The following is a 27,498-nucleotide window of genomic DNA, read 5'->3' as shown; positions in this document are numbered from 1 at the left end:
TACATTATATAAAAGCAAGAGAAAGCCACAAGAAAGGAAGTAAACCCATTACTAAATATTAAATCTGTCCATCTGATGGTAGGTCAATTTTATTTCAGAATTTTACGTGTTTTATGAGTGTATTTTTCCAAAAGTTTTTAAAATTAAAGTTCACGGAACATTCTAAAGTTACACTGTAAACAATGTGTTTTTTCAATAGTTGCTCCTTGTTTTTATTTTTTATCCTGCTATGGAGTAAACTGGATTACTCCTTTGCAGCGCTAAATACTGTTGCCAAACTGATGCACAACATAGTATTTTATTAATACGTGGATTCTTTGCCTCTAAATTACGGTCATCTGCAAATTATTTTAAATGAAAATTAGAAGACAAAAGAGGGTTAAATATTTCTGGGTCATGGGTTCTTGAACTGAAAATAACTCAGCACTAAGAAAGATTACTCGATTAGAATGATTACAGAACCCTAGTAACTAGTGAACAGCTGTGTCCACATGTTGTCCCTCTCTAGTTATAGAAGCAGTTCTTATGCTGATACAGAGGCTGCTGACAACTCACAAACATGCAATGCCAAAGACTTCTTTCTAATTGTTAATCAGTTTAACACCTCTTCAATCTGCTTTGTAATCAGATCTTCAGAGAATACACATACATACAAAACTGGCAAAGTCATGTTCTTCCATGCTTTACCAATAGACGGCACTTCAGATATAATGTAGTGCTTATGAAACAAAAATGTATTTCTACACCACTGAGTGACCAATGTAGATGAAGAGGAGCAGGCATAATGATGCAAGCAGTTGACATGGAAACTGTTGCTCAGGCAAACAGCTCTTATCTTCTCTCAAACATTTCAAGAAAAATCGTAAATATTGGGTTATACATTGAGCAAATACCTCAACTTTAGAGAATACCTCTGATTGAGAGGTTGCAGGTACTTGAATGTTTAGGGATCAATCCTCCACTAAAGAAATTGAATGGACTTTTGTGTTTAATGTCAACTAGATCATTACCAAGCCATAACACTGCTTAGTTAAATGCATCTGTTGGTATATCCATGAATGTGTATACCATAGCAATTACCCTGGTCTATATACACAACATGTCTTCTGTGAAAAACTGTGGTTGTACAAACTTCCATTTTAAAAGGAAATTATTGCAAGTTAAGTTCTGGTACATATAGGGCTTTAACGCAAAAATTAAGTATTGGAAGTGCGACTTTGATTCCATTCACACAGCCATTTTTACCATACCTCTAAACGGTTAGGACAACAGTCAGTCTGAAATACAGTTCATAATCATAATTAACAAGTGAACCTTATCCAGGAGCTGCCTCAGTTAGCTGGGTTTTGTTAAGTGGTTGGATACATAGGTAGGGTATGTCTACCCTGCAGCTGGGAGCGGGCTTCCCAGCATCAATAGCCAGCTAAACACTAGGTCTGCTCAAACTAGAGCACTAAAAATAGTGGTGTAGCTGGGGGTAGCCGAGTGACAGCTTAGGCTAGTTTCCTGAGTGTGTACCCAGAGGGTCTGGGCAAGCTGCCACACATGCTGCCCCTGGCTACACTGCTATTTTTAGTGCACTAACTCAAGCAGAGCTAGTGCATGTCTGTCTACTCATGCTGGGAAGCCAGTAGACATACCCTTCGAATGTTAGCTGTTTAGAATGGAGGTGGTCAATCTAGTCCTCTTGTGTCCCATAACTGGGCAGTTAGACATCCCATAGTATTCTTTCCCACACTGTGAAGGTACTGCTCCAGTTATCACTCCACTTTGAAATAGGAGTACATCAGTGCACACTTGGGGCAAGCCTACACTACAAAATGAAGTCAACCTAAGTTACGTCATCTTACAGCCACCACAGTAATTAAACCGATTTTGCACATCCGTGCTATGCTCCTTGTGTCAGCGGTGCACATTCTCACATTCTTGCACCGATTTAACTGTCAGCGTGGGGCATTGTGGGACAGCTTCTGAAAGGCAGCAAACATTCGATGTAAGGAATGCAGTGTCTACATTGTGTCGACCTAACTACATTGATGTAAGTGCTATGCTTCTCTTGGAGGCGGAGTTATTAAGTCAGTGTAGTGAGCGAGTTACATCGGGGGGAGCTGCATTTTAGTGCAGAGTCTAGACTCTTACAGAGTTGGGTTGATGTAAGGGGCCTTATGTTGACCTAACTTTGTTGTATAGACCAGAGCTGGGAAAATGTTAGTGTTCAATTGCAGCGTCCACTGCGGCAGACAGGGCATGGCCTGCTAATGTGCTGTAGCTTTACATCTCAACTTGCCCTGCACTACCTGTTCACCTAGACCAGTGATCGGCACCCTTTGGCCCGTGGCCCACCAGGGGGCTTACCCTGGCAGGCCGCGTGCCAAAGGTTGCTGATCCCTGACCTAGACGATCCCTATGATGTGTAGCACTCTACACTTGTTAGTATTGTTATGAGTTTGCCAAAACCTTGTCATGGATTGAGTTAAAACCCCATTGAGTTTGGTAGGTGTAAACTCACCTTCAGTTAATATAATGTAAGCAGAAACCCCCCGGTAAGATAAAAAGTGTGTGTGAATGTGCCCAGGAGCTTTTGGCTGAGTGTTGTTTGGGCGGGGGGTGGCGGGAGAGAGGGGCACAGATAGGAAGGGGAAAGAAAAGACAAACTGAGATCAGACAAGAACGGACAGGGACAGCCTAAAAAGGCAACCGAAAACAGAGGGCTGACTCTGGAAGAAACCTGAGAAGAGGCTTTTGGAACTGGGCTGCAGTCTGAAGAGAGTGCTCTTAGTGCTGTGAGCTAATGAAGCCGTTTCTTGCTATTTGAGTCCCTCTGCATTCTGAGACACAGGGCTTTGTACACTCTTTGTAAATAAACAAAACTGCATGAAAGAAACTTCTGACTAACCAATTTCTACTCTCAACTGGAATATCCACAGGGCCCCAGACTTCGACTAGCTGCTCAGGTTGAAAGGGGGCAATAGTATATTCAATATGAATAATGTGAAAATTTAGAGCCAACCACATTAGTAAGGATTAAAAACAAAACAACAACAAAACAAGTTTGGAAGCTAACCCCTCACTGAAGAGTTAGGAGGAGACTTTGCCTATGGGCAGGTGATAATTGTCCATTTCATGGTTTTTTGCAACCTTCTCTAAATGGTAGTGACCACTATTGGAGACATAAGATTGTGCTAGATGGATCACTGGCTCTGATCTAGAATGGCAATTTCTGTGTACAAAGTATTAAAGTTTTATTAATGTGTATTTTAGAAAATCATTCTTAGAACTAGACGCTACTGATTGCCACATTGTCAACACCCCCTAAAATAATTGGCTCAGTCATGACAGTAATGACTAATCTAAGGTGACTTTACAATCAACAGTTCATATACTCGAGCTGCAGTGTGACAGAAAGTTAAGCTGTAGCTGATAGCCAATGAGTCCATGATCAATTGTATAGCTTATGGTCCAACCACTGTTTTTTGTTTGTTTTTGTTTTGTTTTTTTCTAATCATGAAACATATAAAAAACTAAATATTAGAAAAAAACTCAAACCAGAAATAAGGCAAACATTGATATCAGTGAGGGTAATTAGCCATTCAAACAGTTTCCTGAGCTATGTCGTAGATTCTCTATAACCTGCGGTCTTTAAATCAAAACCGGATGTCTTTCTACAAGATATTTTTTAATTCAGCCATAAGTGAGTGAGCTCGATGCAGGAATGACATGTTCTCTGTTATGCTGGAATTCAGAAGAGATGATCAGAAGGGTCTCTTCTGTCTTTAAACTCTTTGAACCAATATGTACCACACAAAGGTTACATTTCTCATATTATGAGAAAGCCTGGGAGCAGTGTTTCTCTACCACTGGGGTACAACTACAAAGGGGTGGGGGCATAAAAGCTAATGAGGGGGGCGGGGGAGGAGACATTGAAGTAAAGAGCCAAAGAAAATCTCACTCCACCACAACCTTACCTTTCAAGTTTAAGTATTTTGTCACCCTCTCAAAAAAAAAATACATATACAAAACTAAAGATTGTGTATGTTTTACTCTTATTTTCATAGCAAATGTAAGAGGGTTGCAAACATTTGACTTCAAAAGGTTGAAGAAACAGCTGGGAAAGAAGACAAAATCATTGCCTCCTACCTTATTTGTTTTCAGTCTTCATTTAATGAAATCTAATAGGTTTCTTGAAAAATCTTAGTGTTCGTCTGAACCATCTCAGCTAAACCATTCCGTTTATTTATCACCTCATCAGTAGCTGACAAATTAATGACATTCTAATTAATTTTCAGACAGAAATCTACTTAATAGTTTATGCACCATTAAAGCTGATTCCTTATTCTTTCAAATGCATTGAAATAGTAACCTTCATTGAAAAGCTCTTGCCGGCTGATCTTAACTGGTTTCCATTGGCTGATTTTTTGTTATTTAGTTTGTCTTTAAAAATCTTCCCATTTAATTCTGGGATTAACCTTGCAGGTTTTCTCCACAATGAGGTACAACGTTATGACTAGTCTGTTGCATACTGGAGATACTGGAGGTAGGTGTCAATTGAGAGAGACCACACACAGTTACCTCGACTTAGTTTTAGCCTTCTCGGACTGAGTTGGGCCTATGTTGGGAAATGTTAAAATGAACACGCATTAAACCATTTTTTCACACATTGCTAGGGAGCAGCAGCAGGAACACTGAGTTAATTTTATTTGCATTTTCTTCTACTAAGCAGTGTATTAATATACACATAGTACCTACATTAATAGAATGTCAGAAAAAGTCAAAGCAAGTAAACCTACTGATAAATGTTAAATCTGCCAATCTGATGGCTCTCTCCATTTCCCAGTAGGTAGCTCTGGACACCACAGGTACAACCAGCACAATCAGAATTCTGGGGAGAGGCCGAGGACTGAGTGGTCATGGAGACTCTCAACCCTAGAAGTGGTGCCTCCAGGTCATTGTTGGGAAATATTGATGCGCAGCATAAAGAAAAGTGAATTGACACCACCTGTGCTTTCCCCGTTCTGTGCTTAAAAGACAGATTATCAGTATCCACAGATGTCACACCAACACCTTTCAGAAATACTATATTAAACACACACATTAAATCTACACCCATTGGGAATGTTGTTGATCCCCAAAGGAATTCTGTATGTGTGCTGGGATGGGGAAGTCTTCTGTTCTGGAAGTAAGGGCTTTTATACTTCTTGAGGGACCCTGAATGAAACTGTAGGAAATCCATGTGACAATTAAATTTTAGAAAATATGCACATGGTTAACAATGAATTGTATTGATTGCCAGATGCATTGTATAACCAAACACTGCTGAGTTTTCTCTACTGTGTTTTCCCCTCTCTTTCCAAGTTTGTATTTCTCTGCCAGTCTAAGTTTGTTACTAGTACATTTATCCTGTTTACATATGTTGTCTTCTAGGAAATTTACAAAAACAATCCATTGCCCTCAATTGTCCTGACATGGCCTGGCTCATCTTAGAAATATTTCCCTTTCCCCACAGCACACATGTTTTTCATCCACTACTGTATCCTATTAAGTGAATGTTCTCCTCCCATCCGCAGCATGGTTTTGAGCACATACACATGATAGTTATACAGTCTTTTGGATGAAAGCAGAATATGCCCTTCTATTTCTCAGATGCTTCATGTTTCTCTATAAATTATATATTCAGTTACATGCAGGACAAGGTCCAATACACTTTCTTTCTTGGAATTAAAACTAGATTCATTAATATATAGTAAATTGCTATGACTAGAGCATCCCGCTTTTCAGGTTGATGAAGACAACCTGGAAACTGATGAAAGCAATGATTTATCTTTCACACCGTGTTGATGGGACAATCTTTTCCTAACCCTGTCCCAGGACATTTGGTCATGGTGACATTACATGCCTGTTTGCTCATCTTATTAATACTGAAATATCGTATAATATATCTGGTCATTCAATACAATAATTATCTCCAAAGTATAATTTTAATTTAATAACAACAATATTATACAACTGCACAAAAATGTATTCTCACTGTTGCCACCGACAAAGGACTAAGTAGTAAAAGAATTTCAACATTATGGCCAGTATGGGCATTCTTATATTCTTAACACAAATATTATTGGGACCTAGCACATGAAACTCAGATTGCATCAGGAGAGTATAACTTAGCTGATGTCATTGTATCTGAGGGCAACAAATAGTCACTGTGAAAAAAGTTTTGGAAAAAAATGTTGCTAGAATTTAACATTAGCAATAGAGCTGGTTAAAAAGGCAAGGAAATCATTCAGAAAAAATTACATATTCCACCTTATTTTTATTGCAATGTTGATAATATTTTCTAGTTGAAATTTCTGATTTTAAAATTTTTTGACTGGCCATCATTTGCAACCAAGTGCCCCTTTTTGAAATTATGGGATACAAAATGTCACAATTCAGGAAATATACTAACTAGTCAGAAAATCTATTGCCAGACTAAGTGGCATTATGGCTGACTGGAGGGGGCAAAATAAGATTAGAAATAATTAGTATCTCCAAAAACCAACATGAAATGGCCCATGAGGGGAGCATGAGTTTTGTAATATGATGATATGGAACTTCGCATGTATTTGGTGGTGTTCTTTTCAGCGCCATTCAAGCAGCCCTTCTCAGTAAGATACTGTAGCCTCTGAAATGTACACTGGCTGCTGCTGGGAAACCGTTCTCAGAAGCGTTGCTAGTAGTGGAGAGAGCCATGCCTCCACTGGTTAATGTCATCCTGTAGTCAGAGCAGAGAACTTGGAGTCAGAACTCCCGGCTTCCACTCCCCCTTCTGCCACTTAACTTCTGTGTGACCCAGTTTGCTAAGGCCACCTCTATAGTAGGAGCCTTTTACTGTAAGAAGAATACCAGTATACTGTATTGGAAGAGTGCTCCTAGTGTGGGTGAAGCTATACCAGCAAAGTTGTGCCAGTATACCTGGTTTACTGGTACTGTTTTGTCTCCATGTACCAAATGACCTATAACAGTAAAAGTGCAACCAGTATAGCTGCATCTATACCAGGGACTTCTGTCAGCCTAGCTATGTAGGTTAGAGATCACACCGCTCCACGCCTCTCACAAACATAGCTGTTCTGGCAGAAGTCATAGAATCATAGAATATCAGGGTTGGAAGGGACTTCAGGAGGTTATCTAGTCCAACCCCTGCTCAAAGCAGGACCAATGGGGGGAGGGATAGCTCAGTGGTTTGAGCATTGGCCGGCTAAACCCAGGGTTGTGAGTTCAATCCTTGAGGGGGCCATTTAGGGATCTGGGGCAAAAATTGGGGATTGGTCCTGCTTTGAGCAGGGGGTTGGACTAGATGACCTCCTGAGGTCCCTTCCAACCCTGGTATTCTATGATTCAATCCCCAACTAAATCATCCCAGCCAGGGCTTTGTCAATCCTGACCTTAAAAACCTCCAAGGAAGGAGATTCCACCACCTCCTTAGGTAACCCATTCCAGTGCTTCACCACCCTCCTAGTGAAAAAGTTTTTCCTACTATCCAACCTAAACCTCCCCCACTGCAACTTGAGACCATCACTCATTGTTCTGTCATCTGGTATCAGTGAGAGCAGTCTAGATCCATCCTCTTTGGAACCCCCTTTCAGGTAGTTGAAAGCAGCTATCAAATCTCCCCTCATTCTTCTCTTCTGCAGACTAAACAATCCCAGTTGCCTCAGCCTCTCCTCGTAAGTCATGTGCTCCAGCCCCCTAACCATTTTTGTTGCCCTCCACTGGACTCCCTCCAATTTTTCCACATCCTTCTTGTAGTGTGGGGCCCAAAACTGGACTCAGTACTCCAGATGAGGCCTCACCAATGCTGAACAGAGGGGAATGATCACGTGCCTCAATCTGCTGGCAATGCTCCTACTTATATAGCCCAAAATGCGGTTAGCCTTCTTGGCAACAAGGGCACACTATTGACTCATATCCAGCTTCTCGTCCACTGTAACCCCTAGGTCCTTTTCTGCAGAACTGCTGCCTAGCCACTCGGTCCCTAGTCTGTAGCAGTGCATGGGATTCTTCCGTCCTAAGTGCAGGACTTTGCACTTGTCCTTGTTGAACCTCATCAGATTTCTTTTGGCCCAATCCTCTAATTTGCCTAGGTCCCTCTGTATCCCATCCCTAGCCTCCAGCGTATCTACCACTCCTCCCAGTTTAGTGTCATCTGCAAACTTTCTGAGGGTGCAATCCATGCCATCCTCCAGATCATTAATGAAGATATTGAACAAAAAAGTCTGTAGTGTAGATCTGGACTGCGTTAGGGTTAGGGTAAATGAGCATTCTGATCATTAGCAAACTGCAGCCCTGGTGAAAAGTGTCTGTCTGTCTCTCTCTCTCCTTTGAATGTATATTTTAAAAAAACACGAGTAAAACAGCACATGCCAGTTCCAGCTTCCCTTTTCCCATATGACTCCAGCAGCCATTTAGAAATGGTAATTTAATAGGGTGGTCCACGGAGCCAGAGATATAGAGAGCTATGGCATCTGGCCAGCTTCTGGTACACCTTTAATCATACTCTAGGAGCCAGACTCTCTTCTGCAATCTAGCACCTTTTCACTACTCTGGTTGGAGGAGGTGTAACCCACACACCTCCTGGGTGTGGTGCTCTGTCTCATCCAGTGGCACTGGGACTACTTAGAGAGAGATTAATACATCTGCTACAGCCTTAGCTAGCAGCCATGTGGCTTTTAGCTTATGCAGTAAAGGCTCTTCCCGCCCACCGATGACCGGGGTCTGTTGGCGTTACAGAGGCATGCAGGGAGAGAAGTGGGTGTAACAGACATGATGTTGCTATAACCAGTCATTGTACTTTAAAGAAGCCTTGAGTCTGCTTTAAAGTATGCTGGGGACAGAGCTGATGTATAACTGGCCCCCAAATCAAGGAGCCACAACTGGGTTCTCTGCAGCCTCTCATCCCTTCTTCACCTCAGCTGTGCCCAGCAGGCATCAGACACAGCTGAGAACCTAGTCCCTCCGTTTTCCAATATATTTACGCACAATAACAGAATTTAATGGCTAGTTTCAATAATCATACTAGGCAAAAGTTGAGGATCAGGAAGCAAGTCCCCCCCCCCCTTAATCTAAAGGGAAAATTTTGGTTTATAAAGTGTAAGAGGAAGTATTGGAAATGCTGACAGTTAAATTAAGCAACTGAACATCTTGTGTTTATTTTTAGTCTGAAAAAGTGGATTTTCCCTTCCTCCTGCTGAGGCTCTGCTGGTAACGTGCGTGTTTCTGAAAACTTTGTGAACAAGTAAATGTTAGCCATGCTTAGGTGGACCTTTGCCTTGGCTTGTGACCCTTTCATAGTTATTTTTGGCAAAAGAGTTCCATACAATAATAAGCAGTGGAGCTGAAATCTACTACAACTGCAGATGAAGTAGAGAAGGACCATGCTTTGTGCTGACGAAAGTTCTTTCAGATAGCTTTTCCCAAAGGAAACCTTCCCTTTATTTAGGCTGCTATTCATTATATGATATGATCTGCAGCCACCCGTAAACTCAGTCCCTGGGGGCAGGTTTACTACACCCAGCACACATATTATTGTTAGAGCCACTGGACATTTCCTTTAGCTCATTCCATGAGTGAAACCTGCGAAGATTTAGAAGTAATGATATGGATCTAATACCATAGAACTCTGCCTGGTTTTTGAGAGTCAAAAATACCTTTATTCAAAGTCACAGTTGCCTTCTATTTTTGCTGAACAGCTAATTCAGCTTGCAACTACAATTTCAGGCCCAGATGTTTTGGGCAAAAGGCTGAAGCCATGTTAGTGGGAACAGCGCATTCCAGAGAAGTGTCTCATGTACATATCTGGTCTTTGGCCCACTCACGCCCCTAGCCATCTGCTTTGAGTCATTAATACTGTATCTGTTAATAAATACTGTAAGTTGAACTAAAAAAACAGAGCATACGTACCAAGCAATGAGGAGTTTATTATGGGCATCTTGTGTGTGTGAGCGAGCAAGAGAGAGAGAGACAGACAGACACTTTAAACACAGACATTGCCTGTTAAGATGTACAAAACATTATCAGCATCTGAGGGCATGGATACACTTGCAGATGTAGAGCGCTGTGAGTTAAACCAGCCCTTGGAGACCCCGGCAGGGAAAGCGCTGCAGTGTGTTCACACTGTCAGCTGCAAGCACCGTGGTGTGGCCACATTTGCGGCACTTGCAGCGGCATTGGGAGCGGTGCATTATGGGCAGCTATCCCACAGAGCACCTCTTCCCATTCTGGCGCTGTGGCTTGTGGGAAGGGAGTGGGAGTGTGCGGGGCATTCTGGGTCCTGTCCCAATGCCCCGTGATGCATCGCTTCGCATCCCAGCAATTCCTGTGCTTCCGTCCGCATTTGGCGCCATCTTTCAATGGTTTTTGTACTGCGCGCTCTGTCTTCCCTTTCGGTCTGCAGGAATAGATCCTGAATGTGTGAGGAATATGCTGATGGGTCTTGCCAGCACATCATGAATTGCAGTCGAGTTACTCCTTAAGCTACAAACTGACAGTGAAGAGTCCTACGATGCTGTTGACGCGCATAACACATACGACACGAGATTGCTTGTGGCATTCACCGACATGCTCACCATAGTGGAATGCCACTTTTGGCCTTGGGAAACAAGCACTGAGTGATGGGATCACATCGTCATGCAAGTCTGGGATGACGAGCAGGGGCTGCAGAACTTTTGTATGAGAGAAGCCACTTTCATGGGACTATGTACTAAGCTTGGCCCCACCCTGCGGCGCAAGGACACGAGATTGAGAGCTGCCCTGATGGTGGAGAAGCGGGTGGCTATTGCAATCTGGAAGCTGGCAACTCCAGACAGCTACCGATGGGTCACTATCCAATTTGGAGTGGGAAAGTCGACCGTTGGAATCGTGTTGATGCAAGTTTGCAGGGCCATTAATCGCATCCTGATCAGAAGAGCTGTGACTCTGGGTAACGTGCATGACATTGTGGCTGGCTTTGCACAAATGGGTTTCTCTAACTGCGGAGGGGGGATAGATGGGACGCATATTCCAATTCTGGCACCAGCCCACCTAGCCTCCGAGTACATAAATTGGAAGGGGTATTTCTCTATGGTTCTCCAGGCACTTGTGGATCACCGTGGGCATTTCATTGACATTAACGTAGGCAGACCCGGAAAGGTGCATGACGCACGCATCTTTCAGAATACAGACCTGTTCAGGAAGCTGCAAGCTGGGACTTTCTTCCCAGACCAGAAGATCACCATAGGGGAAGTCGAAATGCCCACTGTGATCCTTGGAGACCCTGCTTACCCTTTAATGCCATGGCTCATGAAACCCTACATAGGGAGCCTTGACAGCAGCAAGGAGTGGTTCAACAACAGGCTGAGTCAGTGCAGAATTACTGTGGTGTGTGCTTTTGGCCATTTAAAGGGCCGCTGGAGTTGTCTGTATGGGAAGCTGGATCTGGCTGATGACAACATCCCCACAGTTATATCCGTGTGCTGTACCCTCCATAACATTTGTGAAGGGAAGCATGAAAGCTTTACTCAGGCATGGAACTTGGAGGTTCAACACCTGGAGGCTGAATTTGAATAGCTAGAGAGCAGGGCTATTAGAGGGGCCCAGCATGGGGCTGTACGGATTAGGGATGCCTTGAGGGAGCAATTTGATGCTGAAAGCTACCAGTAATGTTTGGTGCCCTGCACGGGAGTGAAGTGCAGTGGTTCCAATGTTAGTAGGAATCTGTGTTTGCTACGTATCATGCACTAACTTGCAGTGCCTGTTGCTTTCCTGGGCTACAGTATCTTTTACTGAATGCAATAATAAAGAATGTTTTCAAAGCCAAAAAATCATTTATTGAAAAGAAAATTCATTTATTGAAAAGAAACACAACTGCTTAGGAACAGAAAGGGCCTGACACATCTGTGCTGTGAGGGAAGGGTGTGGGTGGGGTCGGGAACGGGACAATCAGAGATTTGCATATGTTCTGATATCATACTCAGCCTTCCTGTCTGGAGTGCCATGCAATGAGTGCTGCACTTCAGGCTGGCTAAAATTGATGGTGATGGGGGTTGAGTGCAGTGGGTAAAGGTCATAGTTTGCAGGGCTGGGTGGTGAAGCTACAGGTGCTGGAGGCAGCTGATAAGAAATCGGATGTTGGGGAAAGTGGGTTGGCGGTGACATGGGCCACAAGGGAAAGAGTTTTGGGACAAGGGCTGCAGCAGGGGGCAGGCGTGGATGTACTTCACCTGCATTGCTATGAGCGCCTGTATCAAATCCACTTGGTGCTCCATAATGCTTAGCAGCCGCTCCGTGCTTTGGTGCCAGCGATTCGCATTCTGCTGGCGGAGCCTCCTTTCACTCTCCCGCCACTCCTGCACTTTTTGATTTTCATTGAGGGACTGCTGCATGACTTCATACAGCATGTCCTGTTTGCTTCTTCGCAGACGCTTCCTGATTCTTTGGAGTCTTTCGGCCATTGATAACAAGGATGGCTGGCATCTCAAGGTTGCATCTGTAAAGCCAAAATGCAACACTTAACAGAGGCAGCATTGTTCACACCAGACAGAGCAATGATTCCCCTGTATTTAAAGACAAGTACAGTGTACACAATAGCAAAAATTGCCCGTCCCAAACCGAGCGCACATAACCCACAGGAGCCCCCAAATGGTGACTAAGCACAGGAGCAAGGGGGGGCTAATTGTTCACGGCCGTACTGTCCTCTGGAGTTCTGTGCCTTCGGGAGGGCTAACAGCGGCAGAGGGCTCCTATACTGAATACTGTCCCCACATTTTCCACAGGATGAGTTTGTCCTGGAAGATCTCTCACTGTTGAGGGTGACCTGGGAAGCAAGGGCGGATCTTCTACTACAATGCGGCTTCCGCCCTGACCCATATGCAGCTTGCCTGTGTGTAGCAGTTGTCCCCACGCCTGTCTCAGCACAGTGGTGTGGACATGTTAGCCTTAATAGGACAAGGAGCACAGTAGCTCTGCCAAGGAACCTGCGCAAGCAGATTGCCCAGCTTCTACATGAGACCTTTGAAAAGATCACTGAGGGCGATTACCGCAATGTGAGACAGCACATCAACGCCCTATTCCGCATTTAGGCATGCATGCAGCCCTAACCCTCCTCACCCCAAGAGCTCGCACCAAATAACTTCCTTCCCAAAATAAAAGCCGCTTACCGGGAACCTCCTCTGGTGTTTGTTCTTCCCCAAGCACCATCTGCTGTGACTGGCTACCTTCCTCCTGGCTTGAAAACAGCTCCTGGCTGCATGCATGTAGGGATGCCGGGGTGCCCCCCTTCCTCCTCAGCACCCTCGCTCCCGCTTTTCTCCTCCTCCTCCTGCCTTGTTGAACTGGGCTCTGAAGTGTCCAGGGTGGTCTTCAGAGTGGAGGTGGGGTCCCCCTCAAGTATTGTGTCCAGCTCTTTGTAGAAACGGCAGGTTGTGGGGGCAGCACCAGAGCAGCAGTTTGCCTAATGGGCTTTGCGGTAGGCAGCTCCGTCACTTTAATCCTGCACTGCAGTGCGTCCCGGTCATGGCCCCTTTCCATCATGTCCCTTGATATCTGCGCGAAGGTATCGTAATTCCTATGGCTGGAGGACAGCTGGGACTGGAAGCTTCCTCCCTCCAAACACTGATGAGGTCCAGCACCTCACCATTGCTCCATATTGGGGCTCGCCTGGCACGTGGAGGCATGGTCACCTGGAAAGATGCGTTGAGAGCACTCCACGCCTGGCTGAGCAAACAGGAAGGGGAATTTCAAAATTCCCAGAGGATTTAAAGGGCGGGTCTGACAGTTGGTCACCTGAGGGCAGGGCAGTAGAGTTCAAAGTGATGACCAGAGTGGTTAGAACAGGCATTATGGGACACTTCTGGAGGCCAAGCAGAGTGCATTAATAGACTAGGGCATCCACACTGGCGCTGCGGCACTCCAGACGGGGCGCAGCAAGTGTTTTGCTTCTCGTGGAGGTGGATTACCGGGGCGCTCCATCCGCGGAGTCCGGGCACTCTACTTGCCTTGCCAGTGTGGACACATCAGGAGTTAGGGCACCCCGGGCTGCTTTAATATGCTCTAACTTGCAAGTGTAGCCAAGCCCTGAGATTGTGCCTTCTTCTTGACTATAGAACTACTGTGAAAACACTGTTACAGTAACTCCTCGCTTAACATTGTAGTTATGTTCCTGAAAAATGTGCCTTTAAGCGAAACGATGTTAAGCAAATCCAATTTCCGCATAAGAATGAATGTAAATGGCAGGGTTAGGTTCCAGGGAAATTTTTTTCACCAGACAAAAGACTATACATATACACACACACACACACACACACACACACACACACACACAGAGTATACGTTTTAAACAAACAATTTAATACTGTACACAGCGATGATGATTATGAAGCTTGGTTGAGGTGGTGAAGTCAGAGGATAGGATATTTCCCAGGGGATGCCTTACTGCTAAATAATAAACTAGCAATTGGCTGAGCCCTCAAAAGTTAACTCGTTGTTAATGTAGCCTCACACTCTACGAGGCAGCATGAATGGAGGGAGGGGAGACAGCATGGCAAACAGAGACAGAGTCACACACCCTGTGTGTTTGAGAGAGAGAGAGAGAGAGAGAGAGAGAGAGATGCGCATTGCTCATTTAAGTACACTGCCTTTTTAAGTTGTGATACAGGAGGGCCAGGGAACAGTGGTAGAGTACTAGAGGGCAAATATATAAGCCTAAAGCTAATTAAGGCGTGGTTCCCTGTAGACTAGGAAGGGTTGCGACAGGTTAATTGGAGCACCTGCAGTCAATTGAGGCCCTGTCAGGAACCTAATAAGACCCCCCTGCTTCAGGCAGTCAGGGAAGAGGAGGAAGGAGAGAGGATTGGAGCTTGGAGGTGTGCTGTGAGACTTGAAAGATCAGAGAACTGAAGTAAGGGAGACCCTGCCCCAGCATCTAAGGACCTAAGGTACCCCACCCCAGGGGGAAGAGGGTAAATACCTGCAGAGGTTGAGAGGGGCTGGGGCTCAGAGTGAGGAGCAAACCCAGACCCTTCCCCTGCTTCCCTCCTTTACCACCTTCCTGGGCCACTAACAGGACCCTTGGTGCCCCAAGAGCAGGGGCAAGGGGTGGCATCTTAGCCCCTGCCAAGAAAAGCGTAGGACCCAAGAAAAGAGCAGGATCCATACTAACACTGGCCATCTTGTCACAAGTTAGTCAGCAAGCTGAGAAGGCAGCTGCTGCCAGGAAGCTCCCTCTGTCCTGAGCCCTGTGGTATGTCCCCCTGCCCTATGGAAGATAGGGTAAGTAGGGTGCAGGGGGAGGGGGACACCTGACATTAGCCCCCCTCTTATTTCCCCTCCCCCCCCCCCCCCCCGCACAGCAAGCAGGAGGCTCTGGAGAGCAGCTCCAAGGCAGAGGGCAGGAGCAGCACATGGCAGTGGGGGGAGGGACAGCTGAACTGCCGGCAATTGATAGCCTGCTTGGCGGCTGCTGCACAGGGAACTTAGGCGAACGGGGAGCCGATAGGGCGGCTGCCAGTCCAACCTGATTCCAAGCCCCCATCAGCTTGCTGCAATGGGCTCCTCCTCCTGCAAGCAGTGGATGAAGCAGGCGGCTGCCAAACGAGTTATAAGGGAGCATTGCACAACTTTAAACGAGCATGTTCCCTAACTGATCAGCAATGAAACAACGTTAACAAGGATGACTAAGTGAGGAGTTACTGTACCTAATAAAATCTTTCATGTCAGCAGAAATTTAATCAAATTTGGCCATAAATATATTCAATACCTGGGTGTCAGAGAAAGTTAATGTGTTTTTTGTGATACATTTTCATGTTTGAGCAGAGCTCATTTGGTTTTGTCTCATGGCTAAATTTGCATGTTTGTTCAGGATCCCTGATTGGTTGAGCCTACTTCATTCGGTCACAAAGGTCAGTCATTTCATGTTTATTGGAATTAAACTCTAGTCTCTCCCTGGAACTCAGTTTATCCTGTGAAACATCTGCACTCCCTTACGTTACAGAAGAGCAGCTCTTCTGCTGTTTCGCCTGTTTAATCTAATGTGCTTAATTTTCATTTGCTGACGCACAATTGTCATTGTCTGAAAATATTTTTAGTGAAGGTACTTTTACTATGTGACTTTTCTGTATTTTCTTTCTACTCTCATTTAAAAAAGTAATCTTCAAACACAGTCTGTTTCTTTTGGTCTTGGTGTTAATCTGATAACTATAGGAATATAGGAGGGCAAAGTTATGGTCCAGCAAGGGCACCCATTCTAGGCTTCTGGCTCCTCAACTGTCACCTGTCTTGGATGCAGACCCACATCTCTCTTCCTCCTGACCAGGTATTTTCAGACTGCACAGCTCCCAGCCTACACTGTGAACTCCCCAGTAAAGTCAGACTGCCTAAGCAGGCCTGCTTTACTTTTCTGCTCAGAGGTGGAGAACAGTTTAATTGCCACAGTTAAGTTACAACACAGTTCTTTGTAAGCAAGCACATTTATTCTTAAAGTAAAAGCACTAGAGAAAATTAAAAACAAAAAAAGAATCTACACATATACTAATAAGTTTACCACAGATCACCCCCTCACTCCAAGAAGAGCTCTGGATTGTGATTAGTACTTCAACCCCTCCCCTCCCCCAAGGGATTTTCCTGTGGTCAAAAGTTCAGCTCAGCTTCAACTCAGAACAAGCATACTCATGAGTCAGTGAATCCCTCCTTTACCCAGTTTGGGTCTTTGAAGAAACTGAATAGATAAAAAGAAAAGCAGTACTTGTGGCACCTTAGAGACTAACCAATTTATTTGAGCATAAGCTTTCGTGAGCTACAGCTCACGGATGCATACTGTGGAAAGTGTAGAAGATCTTTTTATATACACACAAAGCATAAAAAAATACCTCCTCCCACCCCACTCTCCTGCTGGTAATAGCTTATCTAAAGTGATCACTCTCCTTACAATGTGTATGAGCTGTAGCTCATGAAAGCTTATGCTCAAATAAATTGGTTAGTCTCTAAGGTGCCACAAGTACTCCTTTTCTTTTTGCGAATACAGACTAACACGGCTGTTACTCTGAAACCTGTGAATAGGTAAGCAGCCAGACAATGGGTTAACCCCCGCCCCAAGGTGAAGCTTCAAAAGACTTGAGTTCTTGCATAAACAGAAGGTGCATTTGCATACCCCTTAAAATAAATTATAATCCCACAATACATACATAGTTGCATTTTAATATAATGAACTTCTGAAAAAACAATCTTAATTCAGTAAGGTTTGTCCAAAGTATTGCAGGATATTGTCAGATCTGTCACATTGGACAGGAGCCAAAGCCTTTGACTTCAACAGGCACGGGATTAGACACACAGGCTCCTAAATACTTCTGAGGATCTAGGCCTAATTCCCATTGAAATCAGCGGAAGTACCTTTGAGTTCTTTAATACTGTGTCAGTAATTTACATACTTTGTTTCCCCCATTATTTATTCTACAAAACAATTAAAATTGCCATATTTTATAGATACTAAGGTCAGAAGGGACCATTGTGATCATCTAGTCCGACCTCCTGCACAACGCAGGCCACAGAATCTCACCCACTCACTCCTGCGATAAACCTCTCACCTATATCTGAGCTATTGAAGTCCTCAAATTGTGGTTTAAAGACTTCAAGGAGCAGAGAATCCTCCAACAAGTGACCCGTGCCCTGTGCTACAGAGGAAGGCGAAAAACCTCCAGGGCCTCTTCCAATCTGCCCTGGAGGAAAATTCCTTCCCGACCCCAAATATGGCGATCAGCTAAACCCTCAGCATATCATAGAATCATAGAATATCAGGGTTGGAAAGGACCTCAGGAGGTCATCTAGTCCAACCCCCTGCTCAAAGCAGGACCGATCCCCAATTAAATCATCCCAGCCAGGGCTTTGTCAAGCCTGACCTTAAAAACTTCTAAGGAAGGAGATTCTACCACCTCCCTAGGTAACGCATTCCAGTGTTTCACCACCCTTCTAGTGAAAAAGTTTTTCCTAATATCCAACCTAAACCTCCCCTACTGCAACTTGAGACCATTACTCCTTGTCCTGTCCTCTTCTACCACTGAGAATAGTCTAGAACCATCCTCTCTGGAACCACCTCTCAGGTAGTTGAAAGCAGCTATCAAATCCCCCCTCATTCTTCTCTTCTGCAGACTAAACAATCCTAGTTCCCTCAGCCTCTCCTCATAAGTCATGTGTTCCAGACCCCTAATCATTTTTGTTGCCCTTCGCTGGACTCTCTCCAATTTATCCACAACCTTCTTGTAGTGTGGGGCCCAAAACTGGACACAGTACTCCAGATGAGGCCTCACCAATGTCGAATAGAGGGGAATGATCACGTCCCTCGATCTGCTCGCTATGCCCCTACTTATACATCCCAAAATGCCATTGGCCTTCTTGGCAACAACGGCACACTGCTGACTTGTATCCAGCTTCTCGTCCACTGTCACCCCTAGGTCCTTTTCCGCAGAACTGCTGCCTAGCCATTCGGTCCCTAGTCTGTAGCTGTGCATTGGGTTCTTCCGTCCTAAGTGCAGGACCCTGCACTTATCCTTACTGAATCTCATCAGATTTCTTTTGGCCCAAAATGGGCCAAGATTCACCAGGCAGATACCCAGGAAAGACTTTTCTGTAGTAACTCAGATTCCACCCCATCTAACATCCCATCACAGGCCATTAGGCCTATTTACCATGAATATTTAAAGATCAATTAATTGCCAAAATCATTTTATCCCATCATACCATCTCCTCCATAAACTTATCGAGTTTAATCTTAAAGCCAGATAGATCTTTTGCCCCCACTGCTTCCCTTGGAAGGCTATTCCAAAAGTTCACTGCTCTGATGGTTAGAAACTTTCGTCTAATTTCACGTCTAAACTTCCCAATGACCAGTTTATATCCATTTGTTCTTGCGTCCACATTGGTACTGAGCTTAAATAATTCCAAATTGCATATGTCTGTTAATGAAAGACAACTATAAAGAAACATCTGAGGCTGTTGAGAATATGATTAGAGGAAATTAGTTTCTGTTCAAATGCAGCTTTAAATATCTAGACTTCAAGTTCCATTTTTTCCAATGTTATCTGATTTAGAATAAGTCACTCACCACTTACTAACGATGTGTCTTTGTATTTCTGCATCAGTTCCATGGTTTTATATCTCGGGTTTTAAATCCCATTTATATTGATATTATATTAGAAAGGTCTGATGTCTGACTATTAAGGAAATGAAGGTGATAAATATAGAGATGCCTCACTGGATATTAGCATAAATGTGTTTGCTTCTGGCTCATTTTTATGAGAGGCTGGTGGGAAGGAAACTTAAATAAAACCATACAACTATATTTTTAATATTTTATGAATTCACAATAGTTATGAAGTAGTCTGTTATGACCCCAGCCTCTAACTCTCTGGCAAAACCTCCTTTGTCATTTGTATTTACCCAGGGAAAACATATGGGGAATTTTGAAAATGATCCATGGAGTAGATTCTTGTGGTGGGACCAGGACTTTTCCCCCTTTTTGAAAGTACTGCTAACTTTAGACCAGCTTGTGTCATTCATATGCACGTGTAGTCCCTTGGCACAGCAAGGTACTGTTCAACCTGTGTAAGGGTGCACAGTCTGACCAGTTAGTCACACAAGTCACATTATTTGACTAATATGTGTATATATATTCTCACTGATCTAATGGGCACTGGAGGATGGGACTAACATTGACCAAGTTGGAGTGTAAAAGTTTCTTAGAGATAAGAATGTACCAACTAAAAGGCTGAATCTAATCTCTAAAGCACACCAAACCCTCAAATCCAAATGTTGGCTCTCCCATGCATGTGCTGTGCAAATGGCAAACATCTTGTCAATGGGATAGCCATTACAGAGCAATATTAACTCATGCTGCTCACCTCAAGGTCCACCAGGGAAACAGGAGAGCCTGCCACAGTGAGTATTTGCTGCCCCACTTCCAGACTCCAGAGTGAATGGAGGAGCATGCAGTGGAGGGGCAGTCAGAGCAGCTCAGCCGGCTGTCTCAAGGTGTGCACTGTTTCTTCCCCAGTAGAGTGGACTTGGCACTGCCAAGGGACTTGCTACTAGGGTCCTGCTGAGTTTTTCCTGCAGATTTAAATCATGAACTATAAGGTATTTAATATTGATAAGCCTTATATCTGGTTAAGTTCAATTATACGAATGGTAATAAAACCAAGACAATGCAGGTTCCCTGACCTCCCATCACGTACAACAACCATACTACAGTTTTTCTTTTGTGGATCTCAAAGCACATTACAAAAGGACATCAGTATCATTATCCTCATTTTATGGTGGATAAAGGGAGGCACAGACTGGGGAAGCAACTTGCCCAAGATCAACCAGCAGAGCTGGGAGTTGAATCCAGGTCTTCTAAGCCCTAAGTCAGTGCCCTAGCCATTAGGAAATACTGCAACCTCAGGTCTGTTGTAAGGCCTTGGTATTCCGTGGCTTATTATTTTCTCAGTATTTGGTAGTACGTATATTTAAAAACACAGCTGTCCAGTGCATTCTCATTAAGCTACAGTAGAAAGTACATGTTAGCAGGGTTCTCAGATAAAAGAAAAATAAATAAAAGTGCATTGTTGTATCTTTAAAACTGGGTCTTCCCTCCATCTCTCTCCTCCCTTTTTAATGAATTTAAAATATACAGCTATAATTGAATATCCTCTTATTACATTAGGGAAATATCTCCGAACTGCTGGCAAGGTCAAGAGGCTCAACCAGGATGTGAGAACATAGCCTTCTAAGACCCCAGTCCTGTTAGCAGAGCCATGCTAGCATACTCTTGTGCCTATGAGGAGCTCCAGTCACTTCGGTGAGTCTGTGTCTGGGTTTAAGAGTCTGCCCACACAAATCCAGTTACAAGACTGGGGCCTGAATGCTGGAATTATTATGATCTAGAGTTTGGAGCATGAAGTGTTGATACCAGTGGCTATTATGAGTCTTCACCTTCAGTTATCAGCTGGGATTCTTCTCTTGCTCTCCTTCCCCATCAGTCTACATCCCCTCCTCCTTCCTTCCTGTCCCTGGTTTTTGTCCAGCTTTTCTTTTAAGGGGGAGAAGTACAGGAATATCCCCTTTACCTTTTGTCCCACAGTCTCTTTCAGTGTTTGTACCATCTATGCCACACAAGAAGGGGGAAGGGTCTAGTAGCAATCTCCCATTCCCCATGCTTTAATCGGGGAACCCAGTGGTTCCTGCAGTGATGACCTCTCTTGTTGAGAAGGGATTTCTCCTGCCTGCAAACAATGCTCTTCTCCCTGCCAGAGAAAGCGGAGTACTGATCTCAGGCAGTAGCACTCTGTGGTTCAATCAGACAGGGAAAGCTCTTTTGATTGCAGCTATGCTCATTCCGCTTCTAGAGAATATAGTTCTACTTCTAGAGGCTATAGTTCTGCAGCAGAATAGGTGCCTCTACTGCCCCACCTCCCTTTTTAGGGGCCGGTAACAATCCCCCTGGGGAACTTAGTCTCTGTTCTCTCCTAGCAACCTTACGGGCACTAGATTCATAAAAGGAAGCAGGGAAGGGGTTGGGTAAGGGCACGTAGATGGGTCATACTTCCTTCCCTGCTCTGCACCATCTACCAGAGGTGGCCAGGTGCAGAGAAGTGCATGCTGCACTTTCTTCAGCGGTGATTATGACATTTGAAGGTGCAATCCAGACCAGTGAGGGGCTGTGTCACTGCTGCCCCGCAGCTTGGGGTGCCTCACAATGCATTGCTGCTCTAGCTCCCAACCTGGGCCCCTCCCTGTCAAGGTTCCTTCCCCACTCTGAACTCCAGGGTACAGATGTGGGGACCTGCATGAAAACCTCCTAAGCTTACTTTTACCAGCTTAGGTTAAAACTTCCCCAAGGTACAAACTATTTTACCCTTGGACTTCCACTGCCACCACCAAACTTTATCTGGGTTCCTGAAAAAACATAGTTCCCCCCAAAATCCTCCCAACCCTTGCACCCCACTTCCTGGGGAAGGTTTGGTAAAAATCCTCACCAATTTGCATAGGTGACCACAGACCCAAACCCTTGGATCTTAGAACAATGAAAAAGCATTCAGTTTCCTTACAAGAAGACTTTTAATAGAAGTAAAAAAAGACTCACCTCTGTAATATCAGGATGGTGAATACCTTACAGGGTAATTAGATTCAAAATATAGAGAATCCCTCTAGGCAAAACCTTAAGTTACAAAAAAAGACACACAGACAGGAATATTCATTCTATTCAGCACAGCTATTTTCTCAGCCATTTAAAGAAATCATAATCTAACACATACCTAGCTAGATTACTTACTAAGTTCTAAGACTCCATTCCTGTTCTGTCCCTGGCAAAAGCATCATACAGACTGACTCACTTTGTTTTTCTCCCTCCTCCCAGCTTTTGAAAGTATCTTGTCTCCTCATTGGTCATTTTGGTCAGGTGCCAGGGAGGTTACCTTTAGCTTCTTAACCCTTTACAGGTGAGAGGATTTTTCCTCTGGCCAGGAGAGATTTTAAAGGGGTTTACTCTTCCCTTTATATTTATGACACTCCCAAACAGCATGCAGGTCACACCCTGAGTGTTTGTGTATAGCTGCAGCCTGCCAGCACACTCCAGTCACACTCTGGCCTCCACAAGCCTTGGTTATCACTTGCAGTGTGACCCTCAACACACTTAGTCCCTAGTTTCATCCCAAAATGTGTGTTTTGCATTGTGCAGTCCTCTCCTAGCTCAAGTGTACTATATCTACTGGACTACCCTTGTCCACATGTTTGCTGACCCCCCTCAAAGAATTCTAATAGTAATGAGTCATGGTTTCCCTTTACAAAAACCAGGTTCATCTTCACCAACGTACTGTGTTCATCTATGAGTCTGATAATTCTGTTCTTTGCTATTGTTTCAACCAATTTGCCTGGGATTGAAGTTAGGTTTACCAGCCTGTAATTGTTACGATCAGTATTACATTAGCTATCCTCTAGTCATCTAGTACAGAGGTTGATTTAAGTGATGGTTATGTAACACAGAGTACAAGGTCCTTTGAGTAATCCCTACACTTCATGCATACCAAAAGACAGCCTGAGTGCCTTATGCCAACCATTTGTAAGTACCCATCATCTATGGGATGCTACAAAGAATTCTAGCTACAGATGTGTTCTGAGGCTTACACTGGAGTGCTGATGTGCCTGGTCTTGCAAGGTTTGGTAAAGAATGCATCCTAATTTCAGAGCACATGCAGATGGTCCCATTAGTACCACGGTAATTGCTAGGACCCATCTACTATAGCTGTCCCAATAGCATACAAACAGTGGCCTGAAAATGAAAACCTGTTGCTGTATTTTATTAATTCTGCATACTCTGTTGCTCTCTCCATGTTATTTGTTTGTACTTGGGTGGGTAATTCAAGGACTCCAAAATCAATTAACAGCTTAATTGGAGTTGCAAAGAAATAATGTAATTGGGAATGTTATCGTCCAATGAAACAAAATAATACGTTCCTTCAAATTGATTCCAGCCAGGAGGAAGCTAGGTGAAAGACTTATTTTTCCATATGACAAAAAACCCAAATACAAAATTAAAAGGAGAACCTCCTTGATGGAAAATAAAAATCAAGAGTCCAATAGTTACTCTGGTGTAAACCCAGAATAAGTGCAATGAAGTCAAAGGAGTTACTTCTGATTTACGAAGTGCAAGTTACAGCAGAATTTGATCCCAGGTAAACTCCTCCAGTGCTGGTCCCAAGCCCAGATAAAAAAGGAGGAGGGTTGGTTGATGGGGCGGCTTCCCGTCACTGTAAAAAAGAGTTCTAGCTACAGAAACTACTCACATAAACCAAAAATCATGGCCTAAGGAGGATGGAAAGTGTTCAGATGCACGTATGACAGTGGATGATCAAATACATCGGGAAGTCACCCACTTGATAGTCCAAATTCTGACGGCCAAAAAGAGTACATCCATAGCTACCTGGAATATACAAACTCTAAATAGTAAATGAAAATTAGCACAGTTAATCAAAGAAATGGGTAGATTGATATCCTAGGACTTTGAGACGTTAGATGGAAAGATCAGGGTATGACAACATCTGGAGAAAAAACAATGTTATATTCAGGTGGAACCAAACATGAGAGAGATGTAGGAATCATCATGAATAGTGCTGCAAAGAAATCACTTATGAATTGGCAGCCAACATCAGATAAGCTACTGGCAGCTCAATTCCATTCTAGGCACATTAAGTGCACCATAGTCTAGGCATATGTTCCAACAAATGATGCAGATGAAGAGGACAAAGAGAGATTCTATACAGAATTGAATGATGTAATGAAAGAAATACCAAACCATGATCTTGTCCTTGTTATGGGAGATTTTAATGCCCAGATCGGAAATGAAAGAAGAGGTTGGGAAACAGTCATAAGCCCAAAAAGAAAAGGAGTACTTGTGGCACCTTAGAAACTAACCAATTTATTTGAGCATAAGCTTTCGTGAACTACAGCTTACTTCATCGGATGCATACTGTGGAAAATACAGAAGATGTTTTTATACACACAGACCATGAAAAAATGGGTGTTTATCACTACAAAAGGTTTTCTCTCCCCCCACCCCACTCTCCTGCTGGTAATAGCTTATCTAAAGTGATTACTCTCCTTACAATGCGTATGATAATCAAGGTGGGCCATTTCCAGCACAAATCCAGGGTTTAACAAGAACATCTGAGGAACAGTGGGGGGGGGGGTAGGAAAAAACAAGGGGAAATAGGTTACCTTGCATAATGACTAGCCACTCCTAGTCTCTATTCAAGCCTAAGTTAATTGTATCCAATTTGCAAATTAATTCCAATTCATCAGTCTCTCGTTGGAGTCTGTTTTCGAAGTTTTTTTGTTGAAGGACAGTCACTTTGAGATCAGAAATTGAGTGACCAGAGAGATTGAAGTGTTCTCCGACTGGTTTATGAATGTTATAATTCTTGACATCTGATTTGTGTCCATTTATTCTTTTACATAGAGACTGTCCAGTTTGACCAATGTACATGGCAGAGGGGCATTGCTGTCACATGATGGCATATATCACAATGGTAGATGTGCAGGTGAACGAGCCTCTGATACTGTGGCTGATGTTATTAGGCCCTGTGATGGTGTCCCCTGCATAGATATGTGGGCACAGTTGGCAACGGGCTTTGTTGCAAGGATAGGTTCCTGGGTTAGTGGTCTGTTGTGTGGTATGTGGTTGCTGGTGAGTATTTGCTTCAGGTTGGGGGGCTGTCTGTAGGCAAGGACTGGCCTGTCTCCCAAGATTTGTGAGAGTGTTGGGTCGTCCTTCAGGATAGGTTGTAGATCCTTGATAATGCGTTGGAGGGGTTTTAGTTGGGGGCTGAAGGTGACGGCTAGTGGTGTTCTGTTATTTTCTTTGTTAGGCCTGTCCTGTAGTAGGTGACTTCTGGGAACTTTTCTGGCTCTATCAATCTGTTTCTTCACTTCCGCAGGTGGGTATTGTAGTTGTAAGAATGCTTGATAGAGATCTTGTAGGTGTTTGTCTCTGTCCGAGGGGTTAGAGCAAATGCAGTTGTATTGCAGAGCTTGGCTGTAGACAATGGATCGTCTGGTGTGGACAGGGTGAAAGCTTGAGGCATGTGACTATCCTTCAACAAAAAAACTTCGAAAACAGACTCCAATGAGAGACTGCTGAATTGGAATTAATTTGCAAATTGGATACAATTAACTTAGGCTTGAATAGAGACTAGGAGTGGCTAAGTCATTATGCAAGGTAACCTATTTCCCCTTGTTTATTCCTTCACACACACACCCCCCCACTGTTCCTCAGACGTTCTTGTTAAACCCTGGATTTGTGCTGGAAATGGCCCACCTTGATTATCATACACATTGTAAGGAGAGTGATCACTTTAGATAAGCTATTACCAGCAGGAGAGTGGGGTGGGGAGAGAGAAAACCTTTTGTAGTGATAAACACCCATTTTTTCATGATCTGTGTGTATAAAAACATCTTCTGTATTTTCCACAGTATGCATCCAATGAAGTGAGTTGTAGCTCACGAAAGCTTATGCTCAAATAAATTTGTTAGTTTCTAAGGTGCCACAAGTACTCCTTTTTCTTTTTGTGGATACAGACTAACACGACTGTTACTCTGAAACCAGTCATAAGCCCACATACACAACTGGAACAATGACAGACAATGGCACAAGGCTTCTTGAATTTTGTGCCAAAAACAATCTTAGCATCTGCTATTCTTTCTTTCAACATAAAAACATACACAAAAAGACATGGATTTCACCAGACGGCTGTACAAAAAATGAGATTGACTATATCTGTGTTAGTCAGAGGTGGAAAACATTAGTGTTAGAAACAAGATTATTCAGAGGTACAGATATAGTGAGTGATCACTATTTATATGTCTTGCATGTCTCAATGACCCCGAAGACAAAGGTGCTCTATCAGCCCTCTCCAGATGAGGTATTATATGCCCCATCTATCAAAATCAATGGAGTGGCACTGGAGAATGTCGATCATTTCCTCTACCTTGGAAGTCATCTTTCATCCAAGGCAGATATTGATGCAGAAATTCAACATCATCTGAGCTGTGCCAGTATAGCTTTTTCTCATTTAAGGCACAGGGCTTTTGAAGATCACAACATTTGAACAGACACCAAGCTTCTTGTTTATCAAGCCATTATTCTCCCAACACTATTATATGGGTCCAAAACTTGGACAACCTACAGACACCACTTGAAAGTCCTTGAGAGGCACCATCAACGCTACCTTTGTAAGATTCTGAAGATCAAATGGGAAGACAGGCGCACCAATATTAGTGTCCCGAAAGAGGCAAAGACCACCAGTATCGAGGCAATGATAATCTGTCAGCAATTCCACTGGACTGGTCTTATTGTCCGGATGCCAGACCATCGCCTCCCTGTTTTGGGAGGCGATGGTCTGGCATCCGGACAATATGACTTTCTCTCAGCTGAAAGAAGGGTACCGTAACGTAGGTGGACAATGGAAAAGATATAAGGACTTACTGAAGGACAACCTAAAAAAGTGTAATATTGACACTTGGGAGACACTTGCCCAGGATCGCTTAAAATGGAGTGAAGTCCTACGTGATGGTCCCCTGCATTTTGAACTTGTTCGCCAACAAGCTGAAGAGGACAAGAGGCACAGAAAGAAGGTGAGACTGCCTTCCAGTCATGGTCAACAGCCTCCTGCTGAGCCTGAAAACATCTGCCCTCATTGCAATAGAACTTGTGGTTCAAGGATTGGCCCTATGAGCCACCTGAGGATACATAACTTCCATGGAAAATGATCATACTCGGTAACGAGTGATCGCCCATCGCTACTTGTTGGAAGCAAACATCAAATTGAAGTTTAAAGCACTCAGAAAGAAAGAACACAGACCCAGATTATTCAATACAGAGAAATTAAAAGATTGCAGGATATGAAAAGAGTACCAGACAGAGGTCAAGAACAGGTCTAAGGCCCTTAAAGAGCTTGAAGAATACGAAGT

General features: G+C 43.8%; 1 long non-coding RNA gene across 1 annotated transcript in view; it reads right to left on the bottom strand.

The window, feature by feature from the left end:
• Positions 1–27,498, bottom strand: part of LOC141992774 (uncharacterized) — a 168,547-nt gene that overhangs the window by 16,157 nt on the left and 124,892 nt on the right. The window contains exon 3 of the long non-coding RNA XR_012640647.1: positions 19,896–20,103. This is a non-coding gene — a long non-coding RNA (uncharacterized LOC141992774). The remainder of the gene's footprint in view (positions 1–19,895; positions 20,104–27,498) is intronic.

The sequence above is a fragment of the Natator depressus genome, chromosome 8 (assembly GCF_965152275.1).
Source record: "Natator depressus isolate rNatDep1 chromosome 8, rNatDep2.hap1, whole genome shotgun sequence".
Taxonomy (NCBI): domain Eukaryota; kingdom Metazoa; phylum Chordata; order Testudines; family Cheloniidae; genus Natator; species Natator depressus.
Note: the sequence above shows the minus strand (reverse complement) of the source record. Positions and strands in the feature narration are given on the sequence as shown.